Source organism: Lupinus angustifolius, chromosome LG14 (assembly GCF_001865875.1).
Source record: "Lupinus angustifolius cultivar Tanjil chromosome LG14, LupAngTanjil_v1.0, whole genome shotgun sequence".
Lineage (NCBI taxonomy): Eukaryota > Viridiplantae > Streptophyta > Magnoliopsida > Fabales > Fabaceae > Lupinus > Lupinus angustifolius.
The window spans coordinates 2,766,007-2,779,144 of record NC_032022.1 but is presented as its reverse complement, the minus strand read 5'-3'; positions in this window follow the sequence as shown (position 1 = coordinate 2,779,144).

Below are 13,138 nucleotides of genomic sequence, written 5' to 3'. Positions count from 1 at the left end.
TGTTTCTTACAATCACAATTCCAATACAAGACACAAGACGCTCCTTTTTTGGAACCGTTACTTTGGTTTGACTACAAAGCTCGCCTACTAAGATACCACACCGTTCGCGACTCTAGCCCCCAGCCTAAGTATCGCTCAATACCAAGACCTCTTGCTTCTCGTGAAGACACTTACCTAACCGCATCTAGGGTTTTCCCAAACATATTCTCTTTCTATGGTGATACAACACATCAAGAGAATGTGTTAATGCCTTAGTCTAACAATTTTCTTCAAGTTACATGTGCACCTAATATGTGCAGATTTTACACTCTTTTCAGAATCTAAGAACCCTTCTAAACGATCTCACAATTACAGAATAGAATGCGTGAGATGCAAGGTTTATTTTTCACAAAGATTTGACAATAAAAGCTGAACGAGTATCTTATAAATATTCACCATTTTATTTTCTCAAAAGAACACTTAGAAGATCTTTCTAAAGATATGAAAGTTTGAGCTTAAGATTTCATGAATAATATATAAAACTCTTTGTTTTGAAAATGTGTTCTCCCTCTATGAATCAAAGTTCATCTCTCTTAATTCGTTATTAAGCAATATAAAAAACTTAGGTTAAAATACTATTCTGTTTTTAATTGAAGTTAATAGATTATACTTAACCTTAATCGATTAACGGGTTTCTTGAAAATAACAGAGAACAGAAATAGTAACCACCTTAATCGATTAAATTCTCATTTAATCGATTAACGTGTTCCCAAGGAATTCAATGATTAATCGATTAACACATATGTTAATTGATTAATGTTTTTCTAAAATATATTTCAAATGATGAATGAACCTCCTACATGATTTATAAACTACTGATGCATGACTTTGAATGATGTACGATTTAAAACACTTTTTAAATGCATTCAAAACATATGACCATGTATGTATGTACATGTAAATCATGTATGTATGCATGTAAGTCTCATGTTAGATATGATTGATTTTAGCTTGTGAGACTTTCATTGGGGTTCATCCTAGCCTAGACTCCTACTAAGCAAGCATCTTAAGACCTAATAAATATATAAAAATACTTAACCCCTAGATCTTCTTTTAAATACTTTGCCTTGTGTGAACTTGAGTCATGACTTTATAGTTGATACTTGTTGTTTATTGATTTGCTCATCCCTTCAAGCTTGTCCTTGAAAATTAACCATGTTGTGATCCTTTGTCTTTATCAATCTTTTGTCTTCATCAAACTATGTGTGTCCTTTGTCTTCATCAAAACATATGTGATGCATGTTTACATCTTTAATCTTTCACTCATTCATGCTTGCATCTTCAACTGTGTTAATCTAACCTAGACTCAAACTAAGCAATCAACTTAGGACTTCTATAAAATATAAAAGAATCTTAACTCTATGATAACCTTGAGTCTTGGCATGTTGATTTGTTGACTACATCTTTAAGCTTTCACATCATCTTTGTCTTGTTCAAGTTCTTGTCTTCATCAAAAATAAGTACATTTATCGCACTTGCAATGTTTCACTCCTTTTGCAATGCCAGAAGAGTCAATACATGTGTGTTTTGACGAGTCTTCTCCAAAAGAGAAGAGAAAGGTTGTTTCTGATGATGTTTCAGGTGCTCTTGAAGATGCATACACTAAAGATGCAGAATATGAAAAGTGTTGCAATATGATCAAGAAGCAAGTCAATATCATCAAGATATGCCACGGTCTTGGAAAATGAAGAAGGACCACCCCATCGATAAGGTTATAGGTGATATCTTAAGGGTAATGGTAACCTGTAATTCATTACACAATATTTGTAACTTTTTTACTTTATTTCTCAAATTGAGCATAGGACAATTGATGAGGCAATAGAGGGTGAACATTGGATAATAGTTATGCAAGAAGAGCTTAACCAATTTGAGCATAATAATGTTTGAGACTTGGTCCCTACACCTAGTGGTCATCCTGTTATTGGCACTAAATGAGTTTTTCGAAACAAATTAGATGAGTTCGACTTCATTATAAGAAATAAGGCAAGATTTATAGCCAAGGTTTATAATCAATAAGAAGAAGATGATTATGTTAAAAACTATGCCTTCATTGCAAGGTTAAAGGCTATTAGGATGATTTTAGCTTTTGCTTCAATAATGTATTTCAAACTTTATCAAATGGATGTAAAAAATGCATTCTTAAATGAATACACTCAAGAAGAAGTATATGTTAACCAACCCCCTGGTTTTAAAAATTATAGGTAAAACCATGTCTTTAAGTTGAAAATGCACTTTATGGTTTAAAACAAGCTCCAAGGCTTGGTATGATAGACTTAGCTTTTTCCCTTAGAAAAAGGTTTTGTAAGGGGAAAATATGACACTAATATTTTTATATCCAAATCTGAAAAAGACATTTTGTTAGTTCAAATTAATGTAGATGATATAATCTTTGGTACAACTAACAATGTCTTGTGCAAGAACTTTTCTCATTTGATGAAGGGTGAGTTTCAGATGTCCATGATAGGTGAATTAACATTTTTCCTTGGACTACAAATCAAGCAAATAAGCGATGGCATATTTGTTCATCAATCTACATATTGCAAGGAGATTTTGAGAAAGTTCGAAATGGATAAGTCCAAAGAGGCTTCAACTCCTATGGAAAACCGACTCAAAGCTGAGTTGACTAAAGCAGGTTCACTATTTGTGGAAAATTGATTTATTCATTACTTGATCGCATACATCTGAGTACAACAGAATACAAATCATGCATAGGCAAAGATCAATGACTTAAAGTTGATGTTTACTTTTAAGGAAGACATTTTGATCAATTGGTCTATTGAGATACTAAAGGTCATGTCAGACATTGCTTCCAATTCCTCTTGTTTATTGGCTTATGAGATATTTATCTCTCGCATCATCCACCATCTAGGTATTGACACTGTTGGCGAGTAGATAATTCTAGTGAATCCTAGACAGCATTTGGTTGAGGATAACCTAATCCAACAAATGGGCATCTATAAGTATGATGCTGAGTGGATGTACTAGGAATATCATAATACAATCGTGGATCTTGGTCTGTCTAATGAGGAGGAGGATGCTAATGAAGCTGAGCAAAATCTTGGACAAGAAACTAATGTGGTTCCTGCACTTTCTAGACCTACTTTTGATTTGGCTTACTTGGATGCCATGGAACAACGTTTAAATGGGCACATGCAGGGCATAGAAGACAGACTCATGATAGATTTTCATCGACAAGAGCTAGATAATAGGACCTAGTTTGATGTTTTGAATATTGTGTTCTCGACCTTTGGTGGCTTCTCTCAACAACCTCGTAATGCTTAGTCTAGATTAGGGCGTCTTAGTGTGTCCTAGTTAGGTTGATTGTTAGGTTGTGTGTTTTGATGTTATGTCTTGTATTCTATTGAATTAATGTTATATCATGTTTTGATAACCTTACATTGTAATTTCCTTCTTCTATATTATCCATTGAACTTAAATTTTGAATGATCGATGGTTTTTTTTTTTGTTATATACTTTACATTGATCCTTCCAGTTTCATCTGTTAATATGCAATTGGATAATATGGCTTTATTGATTTCTGCAATAGCATGCAAATATTTTGGAAATTTCTAATTTTTAAGCATGTTAATCGATTAACTATAGACATAATTGATTAACTGCAACTTAGTGCTTATTGTTTTTAAATTTGTTATATTTCCATACTTTTGGCTATATGCTTCATGTTTTATCATAACTTTTTTACCATGCCAAAAAGGGGAGAAAGTTGTTGTTTGAGTTTTGCAGGTTTGTTGCATATTCATTACTTTCACAAAGAAAGGAAAGCTTACCCTATGCTCACCCCATGCATGAATTGAGGGGGAAAATAGAGTAAGGGGGAGCAACACATCAAGTTCACAGCAAATGTAAAACAAGTTGACTGTCATCAAGCCATTCAAACAAGTGTATAAACAAATTTTTACACAAGGGTTTGTCATCATCAAAAGAGTGAGATTTAGATTGCAAGGATGCGTTATCATGATGTCTTGATGAAGACAAGGATAATAGGCAAGCTTGAAGATAAGGACAACTCAACAACCAACAAAGCTAAAGCTCAAGTTCAATCAAGAAGACTTAGGTTTAATTTTTATATTTCTAGAGTCTTAAGATGATTGATTGGGTAGAGTCTCAGCTAGGTGAACCTTGAATAGAAGTCCCACAATCTTAAAATTGAATAAACTTAAAATGAGACTTGCGTACATTAATACATGATTAAGATGCTCATGCATTTACATATGGTAACAAGATTTTGGTGCACTAAACGTGGTTTATAACTTACATCATTCAAAATCATGCAACATACTTATAAACATCATGTATAAGATTCATCATGCATCAAAGAAATATTTTTCAACACAATTAATCGTTTACAACTTGTGTAAATCGATTAAATCAACATGGGTATCCATTAATTGATTAAGAAATGGGTTAATCGATTAAGTGGTGTTATAGTATATGAAATCTTAGATTTTATGGGCTCAATAATCAATTAAGAAGTATGTTAATCGATTAAGTCCAACAACAAACAGTTTTTTATAAAAGCTCATATTTTTTCCATGTGCTCATAACACCTTGGTAAAAAATTTATAACTCAATTTTCATATTCTCTGTGTGAAAATTGTTAATATGCTGAAAGGTTTTCATTATCTTTGACCCCAAGTAAATGAGAGAGGATAGCTTCTTAGAAGATAACCTTTTGTGCTTCATTGTAAAACCATCTTTGTAAACCGTGCTACATCACACAATAATCTTGTTTTGGGTATTGTTATATTTTTGGGCAGAGTTTAGCTTCTATTCATAAGTGTAATATTTGCACAATTAGGTGCACTTTACTTGTAAAGATTTTTTTTATGATTATCTTGTATTTTCTAAGGTGCGCTAATATCATCTTGTTAGAGAGAATAGGATTGGGGAAATCATAGTTGATGTTAGGTGGTATGTTTACTTGTGAAAGAATCTTGGTTAGGAGTTTAGGAGTGGTTGGGGCCGATACTGTTAGAAATGGTGTCGAGTATCTATTTGAAGTGAGTGTGAAGGTCAAAGAATAGGTAACTCTAGGGCCAAGAAGGAAGTCTTGCAATTGGAAGAATGCTTGTAAACATTTGTTCCTATAGTGAAGAAAAATCTTCCAAGATCAGAAGAGGAGGCCTAGATGTAGTTTGCATGTGGACACATAAACGAACAAGGATAAAATATCGCGTCTTCATTTTCTCTATCCCTTATCTGTTTACATTTCAATTTATCTAATTTACATACTTAGATTACTTTGCTTACTTAGTTTATTGTATGCTTTGACTCTTTATTATTATAGGCATATATTCATTGGGTAAATTGCATCTAAGGTTGGTGGATTGATGTTATTGTTCTATGCAAGAAAACCAAGATACAGGTTAATTGATTAAACCTTTTGTTAATAGATTAAGTGTAGTTGATAATAATCAATTATGGCTTGTATTAATCAATTAAGCTGAGAGATTCCTCAAAACTTCTCATTAACCGAATGAGCAGGAATTGTGTTCCGCTACACCTATTCATCCCATGTTCTAGGGAATTGTGTTTCGCTACTTCTTATGACTTGCCTATTCCAAGGTCTAGGAACAAGTTCTCAAACCTGGTTTATCTCAAATTGATTGAGCTCTTCTTACATAGTAAGAATTCAATGCTCATCTTCAATAGCATCATCTATTTAAGATGGTTCTATTTGATAGACAAATGCCATATTAATGCATGCTTCATATAAATTAAGTTGAGTGGATACTCCCTTGTTTATGTCGCCAATGATATTGTGAATCAAATAATCTCTATGGGTTCTCCATTTGTTTGTTACATCTGAATGTATTTGCTTTTCTTGTAGAGGTAGATCATCAACAAATTTTATTTGCTCCATGTTATTGAGTTATCCAATAATTGAAACATCACCTTGTGATGTGCTTGGTAAATCATCATCATAAAAAATAATGTTTTCCTCCTTGGAGGGGTTAGATTCATCATATGATACATGCATAGAATCTTTTATGGTTAAAGTTATCTTATTAAAAATACTATATGCTTTGCTAGATAGAGAATAACCAAAAAAGATGTCTTCATCAAATTTTGCATCAAATTTACTAAGATTATATTTTTCATTATTCAGAACAAAACATTTACACCCAAAGACATGTAAATGACTTATATTGGGTTTTCTACCTGTATAAAGTTCATGTGGAGTTTTCTTAAGAATAGGTCTTATTAAAACTCTATTAAAGTCAAGCGGAGTTACTAACTGCATCAGCCCAAAAGTATTTGGATAGGTCAATTTCGTTTGACATAGTTCACACCAGTTCCCTTAATGACCTATTCTTCCTATACATAACACCATCTTTTTGTGGTGTTTTAGGCGCTAAAAATTCTGTGTGATATCATGTTCATCACAAAATTCCTCAAACCAAACATTTTGAAATTTTTCCCCATGATCACTTCTAATAGTTTTCATTTTGGACTCGTTTCACATACTTCATTTTTTGTGAACCGAAAACAATGTCCATGCTTATCTAAAAAATAATCTACTATTACAAGAGTATAGTAGTTGCCTCCAAAACGTTTTGTCTTAGAAGTACCAAATAAATCTATATGCAACAATTGTAATGGCCTATCGGTAGAAATTAGATGCTTTGGCTTAAAAGACAGTTTTGATTTTTCCCCTTTTGACATGCAGCACATAGTTTGTCTTTAATGAACTTCATCTTCGACAAACCAACAAGTAGTTCATATTAAATTAACTTATTCAAATGATACATATAAATATGTTCAATCCTCCTATGTGATAACCATGCATCGTCATTATTAACAACTAGACACTTAACTCTTAAAGAAATATCATTTAAGGAAATCATATAAATATGATTAACCCTATTTCCTATGATCTTAGCATTACATGTTACCTAATCTTCAATATTGCATTTGTCAGGGTAGAAATCTACATCGAAGATTTTGTCACAAAGTTTATTGATACTTAGAAGATTGAGTTTGAGGCCTCCAGCATATAGCACTCCTAGAATGGTTGTTGAAGGTGGTATTCTAACTCAACCAACTCCAAGAATTCTACTTTTATTGTTATCTTCACAGGTAATGAAACCTTTGTCCCTTGGAGTAAGGACTGAAAGTTTGCTCTAGTCACATGTCATATGCTTAGAGCAGTTGTTGTCTATATACCACATTTCATTTGTAGCTTGCAAACACTCCTACAACACAATTAAACATTTTTATCACGTACCCAATATGATCTGGGTCCTATAGGGTTTGCACATTTCTCAACCCATTTATATTAGCTAGTTGGAATACCAACTTTCTTATTATAACATGAATTAGGTGTATGGCCTATATTTTTACAATACAAACAAGTAGGTTGATATTGATGTATCTTTGGTTTTGTTTTAAACAAAGGATTTTTAAAGATACTTTCCTTTTGAGAATGTTTTATACTAACTTTTCTAGTTTTTACAAAGACATTTTTCATTTGCATGTTGGCTATTAGAATAGCCTATACCTCTTCGGTCATTAGTATACCTTCAATTATTTAATATATCGTCCAAGTTGTGACTAGTCTTTTTAAATTCATTAATTTCTTGACTTAACGATGCAAATTTACTTCCAGAGTTTCACATCTAGGACATTTAGAAGAAATGAACTTTATTAGGTCCATATCCTTTTCAAAACATCAATATCGTTTTTCTACTTTAAAACCGGTTTTGAAAGTTTTATATATTCTCTATGAAGTTTATTAAAAGCATTTGAAGTTCATCATAAGTATATCTATCTAATTGTTCAGAATTACTAACCTCATCATCATCATATTGGTGAGATGCCATCAGGGATAAATGTGCTTGTTCCTCATTCTCCTGTTTTGAATTGGAACTAGTGTCATTATCTTCCCATGATATGTATGCTCTCCTTGGTGTCGTCATTTCAACTTTTCCCTTTAAGGGGTTATTCTTTAGAGTGGGGAAATCTACCTTTTTATGACCAAGCTTTTCACACTAAAAGTAGATGAAGTTATATCCTCATGTTAATGACTCATTGTTCCTTATAAATTTTTTACTTGGGCTACCCTTGGCGCCTTTGTTTCTCTAGAGAAACATGTTGAGCTTCTCGATCAGCAGGTTCATGTCTTTCATTCCATCCTCATTTGTCTCGTCTCTATGACATGGCAAATAGTCAAAGGTTGCCAATGTGATTGATCTACATAGTTTTGTTGAAGACAAAGACTTAATTGGAAGCTTGAAGATATGGATATCATAACAAATGACATGCCAAAGACTCGAGGTCAACATCGTAGACTTAGGATTATTTTAATACTCTAGAAGTCCTAAGATGATTGCCTAGTTTTGAGTATAGGTTAGGTAAACCTTGGGTGGAAGTATCACAAGAGGTTAAAATGAAATCATATAGATTGAGGCATAACATCCGAACATATATGATAAGTAGAATCATGCATAAACATTAAGCATATATGGTTTTTGTGCATAAAAGTATTATCTATTTCAAAATCATGTATTGCATGTTCATTCATCATATAGAGAGTATATCATGCATTAATGACAAACACTTGTATATATATTAATCGATTATAATGATTGATAATCAATAAAGTCTTGTAGAAATCTGTTAATCGATTAAGGATTAGTGTAATCGATTAAAGGAGTTACAGTGGCTAACTTCCTAGGATTTTTAGCTTATTAATCAATTAAAGAGATTGATAATCGATTAAGCCTTAATAGAAAAAACATTTTTCATAAACACGTTAATCGATTAAGTTAGTAGATAATTGATTAATGTCAGGTAAAATCAGTTTCATATAAAAGCTATATTTTCAACCCATGTGCATAACATTCATTAGGAAAAAGAAAGCCAAGATTCTAAGTATAGAAATTTCATATCATCTTGCTTATTCTTTGAGTGGGAGATATTGTGAGATCTTGCATTGTTTTCTTGAGAGAAAAGAGAGAACGAGAGAAAAACTTTTTCTAAGAAGAGCTTTAGATTCCATATCATTGAAAAACCATTGCATTACATCACATTTAGTTTTAGGCGTCTTGTGAGAGTTCTCTAAAGGTTTTTAGAGCTGAGTTCAGAGTTTGAATCTGCACATTAAGTGTGCATCGATAATTCGGCAAACAGTTTGAAAAACAAGGATTGGTTCTCTTGGTGTATTAGAATCATCATGAAAAGAGCAAATTGTGTATGCAAGCATGCATGAATGAGCAGATTGTGTATGCAAGCATGCATCATATAGATTTTGATGAAGTAAAAGGTTGATAAAAGACAGAGTTTGATATAGACAAAGATCGACAACAAGGATTATATATCAAGGACAAGCTTGAAGGGATGAACAAATCAACAAACAACAAAGTCAACAACAACGTCAAGACTGAATATACACACAAGATAACGCATTCAAGAAGATCTAGAGGCTAAGTATTTTATATCTTTATTAGGACTTAATATGTTTGATGAGAAAGAGTCTAGGCTAGGATGAATCCTAATGGAAGTCTCACAAGCTAAAATCAATCATAACTAAAATGAGACTTACATACATACATGCACGATTTACATGCATATGCATATATACATGATCATATGACTTTGGATGTATTTAAAAAGAGTTTTAAATCATACATTATTCAAAGTCATGCACCATACTTTTACAAATCATGTAGGAGTTTGTTACAATTTCTAGTTTCTGGTATTTTAAAGAATCGTTAATCTATTAAATTTAGTGATAATCAATTAATTGCAGGAGAAAACAGAATTGTATATAAATCCAAGTTTTTCATATTGCTTCATAACATACATGAATATATTTTCATAGATTTTAGAACACATACACGAAAAACAGATTTCACATTGTTCTGAAAATCATTGCTCTTTCACTTTCATATCTTTAGAGATATTTTCAAAGCGTTCTTTTGAAAAAGAGAAAAGGAAGAATCTTTAGAAAGATCTCCAAAGAGCTTCATTATCAAATATTTTGTAAAATGAAAAGCTTGCATCTGACATTTTCTGTATTCTAATTGTGAGATTTGTAGAAGGGTTCTTAGATTCTAGAAGAGTGATTATTCTGCACATATAGGTGCATCAACAACTTGAAAGATTTTAGACAAGGTAACAACATATTCTCTTGGTGTGTATAGTATCACCAGTGAAAGAGAATTGATTTGGGAAAACCCTAGTTGCGGTTAGGTAAGTGTCTTCACGAGAGCTACAAGTCTTGGTTCGAGCAAAACAGAGGTTGGGGCTAGAGTTTGAAAGGTGTGAGTATTCGAGTAAGCAAGTTGAGTAGTTAAACTGAAGTGAGAGGCTAATCGGTTCCAACAAATGAGTGTCTTGTTTCTTGTATTGGAAGTTTGTTTATAAAAGAACATATAGTTTCCATAGTGAATAAAGATCTCCCAAGATCATAAGGGGAGGCTTGGATGGAGTTTGTAAGTGGACCCACAAATGAACCAGGATAAAAACCATGTCTCATTCTTCCCAACCCTTAACTTTTTACATTTTCGTATTACATGATTCACTTAACTTGACATGCATATCATTCTGAGTTAATTGCATATTCTGTTATGTGCATTTAATATTCTTAATCATCTAAAAGAAGTGTATATAAGTTTAGTTGAATCTTGGTAATCTTGGATATCAAAGAAAACTATTTCATAGAACAAGAACTAAATAATCGATTAGGTTGTTTAGTTAATCGATTATTTGCAGAACTAGTTAATCGATTAGACCTAGTATTAATCGATTAAATAGTGTGTGAATTTGTATAATTTGTTTGTTTATCGAGCAACGTAATTGTGTGTCGTATCACCTATTCACCCCCTCTAGGTGAGTTATAGAGTCGTGTAGGACCTAACAAATCAGAATTGTTTTCTTTGTAAGAAATTTGGTATTTCAAGAATAATAAGATATAGTATAATCGATTATAGTTGTTAATAATTGATTAACTCGAGTTCTGAATAATCAATTAACAACAAGACTAGTGATCTGCTACACCTGTTCACCCCCCTCTAGGTGTGATTTACCTTGCTAGTATCCAACACTCTAGATGTGTCACATGAATCTGTCTTCACCTTTAAGGATATGTTTTTGCGTGTCTTCTCTTTTTCTTCATGTTGTTCAAGTTGGCTTAGTTTCAACCCGTGTTCTTGAAATTTAACAAACGTAGCAAACATGGACGTTTTTGAAAGACTCTTTTTTTCATATATAGTTGTTACCTTTGGTTGTCAAGTTGTAGTTAAGAACCTAATGAGTTTAAGATTAAGGTCAATATTTGATAGGACTTTTCCTATAGCAATAAGGTAATTGGTAAGATGACTAAATCTCTTTTGGAGATCAAGGATTTTCTCTCCAGTTTTCATCATGAACATCTCATGCTCTTGTGACAGAGTATTGAATCTTGATCTCTTGACTTCTTCACTCCCCTTATAAGTCATTTCAACAATATCCCACATTTCCTTAGCGGATTTGCAGTTTGATACTCTGAGAAAATCATCTAGGCCTACTGCATAGGTAAGTATGTTTTGGACTTTGAGATTGTATTAGACTTTCTTTTTGTCCTTACTATTCTAGATACCTTTTGGCTTGGGTTCCTTAACATTATTTATAACTATGATTAGAACTTATGGACCCTCTCATATTGTGTTCCATATGTGTAAATCATGATTCTCAATAAAGATTCTCATACTGATTTTCCAAAAATTGTAGCATTCTCCTACAAATCTTGGAGGATGATTTATGTTGAAACCTTCTCCTATAAAATAATTTGAGGTCATCTTAGAAATTTAGGATCTAGAGAGTAATTTACTCAACCTTTTATTTGGTACCAATTGTAAGTCTAGATGGAAAACTAAGATTGGGGATGAATTAGTTTTCCGGGTTTTCTGCACTTAATGCAGATTTTGCTACTTGTAAAAATATGATAATAACATATGCAATGGAAGGCTAAGTTAGCAAAAATCAAATGCAAAATTTAAAATAGAATGGAAAAGAGAGAACATCGATATATCCCGGTTCACCTTCTATCCACCGAAGGCTACGTCTAGACCTCTTAAACACCACGAGATATTTCATTTTACAAATCTAACTCTAAAACTTTATCTCATATTATCTCTAAACAACCTCACAAATATATAAGTACACCAGTTCTAAATTATCACTATTTCCCTTCAGCACACACTATGATGAATTTATAGAAAATTGATAAATGAAGAACTTGTGTCTAAGGCTAAGGATTGCTATGAATTTGTAATACTTAAGCTTTCAATCCTTGTATGTCAATCACTCTTAAGTAGTGCACAAATGCTCAAGTATTTTCTATATTAAAATCAAGTGCAACAACTTGGTATCAAAAACACTTAGACAACTTATCAAAAAATTTATATAGTTGTTGCAAAAATTGTATAGAGAGTTGAAGTGAAAGATGCATTTCGAATGTGAACGCCAAGGGCATTTATGAGATTTTAATTACTTGATTGGTGTAATCTATTACCAAAATCTTTCATCCAATCAAGTATCTATTAATCGATTGAGTAATCAGTTACTCTATGTTATTTGTGTTAGGTATCAATGAACAGAACACATCTAGAAGGAGGGTTGAATAGGTGTTGTGGTTATCAATTACCGCTTTTCGCACCGAACGCCCATTCTGGAAAAAGCCTCAGTTAATTGTTGAAAGTGTTATTCGGTGTTTATTTTAGTTGGGAGTTTTCTCCTCTCAACAAATCGTCCTAACAGCAGTGTCAATTGGTTGAAAGATTAATACTCTTATTTCGTTATGTTCCTTTTGTAAGTAAGAGAACTCGGTTTTATTCTTTGTTCGTCATCTCGGCTTTGTTGAAATAAATTCCAAGGCTGGTATAATGGTCTCAAGAATATTCCAGTTACAACTTACTTCTTTAATAATCATGTAAATAAGTCATTCCTTCTTTGCCCCATCTCGGCTTTGTTAGAATAAATTCTAATGCCAGTATAATGGTATCGAAACAATTACCTATTACATAATTATTAAGTACCTTTGAATACCATCTCGATTTTGTGGAATAAATTCCAACATCAGTTTAATGGTATTCTA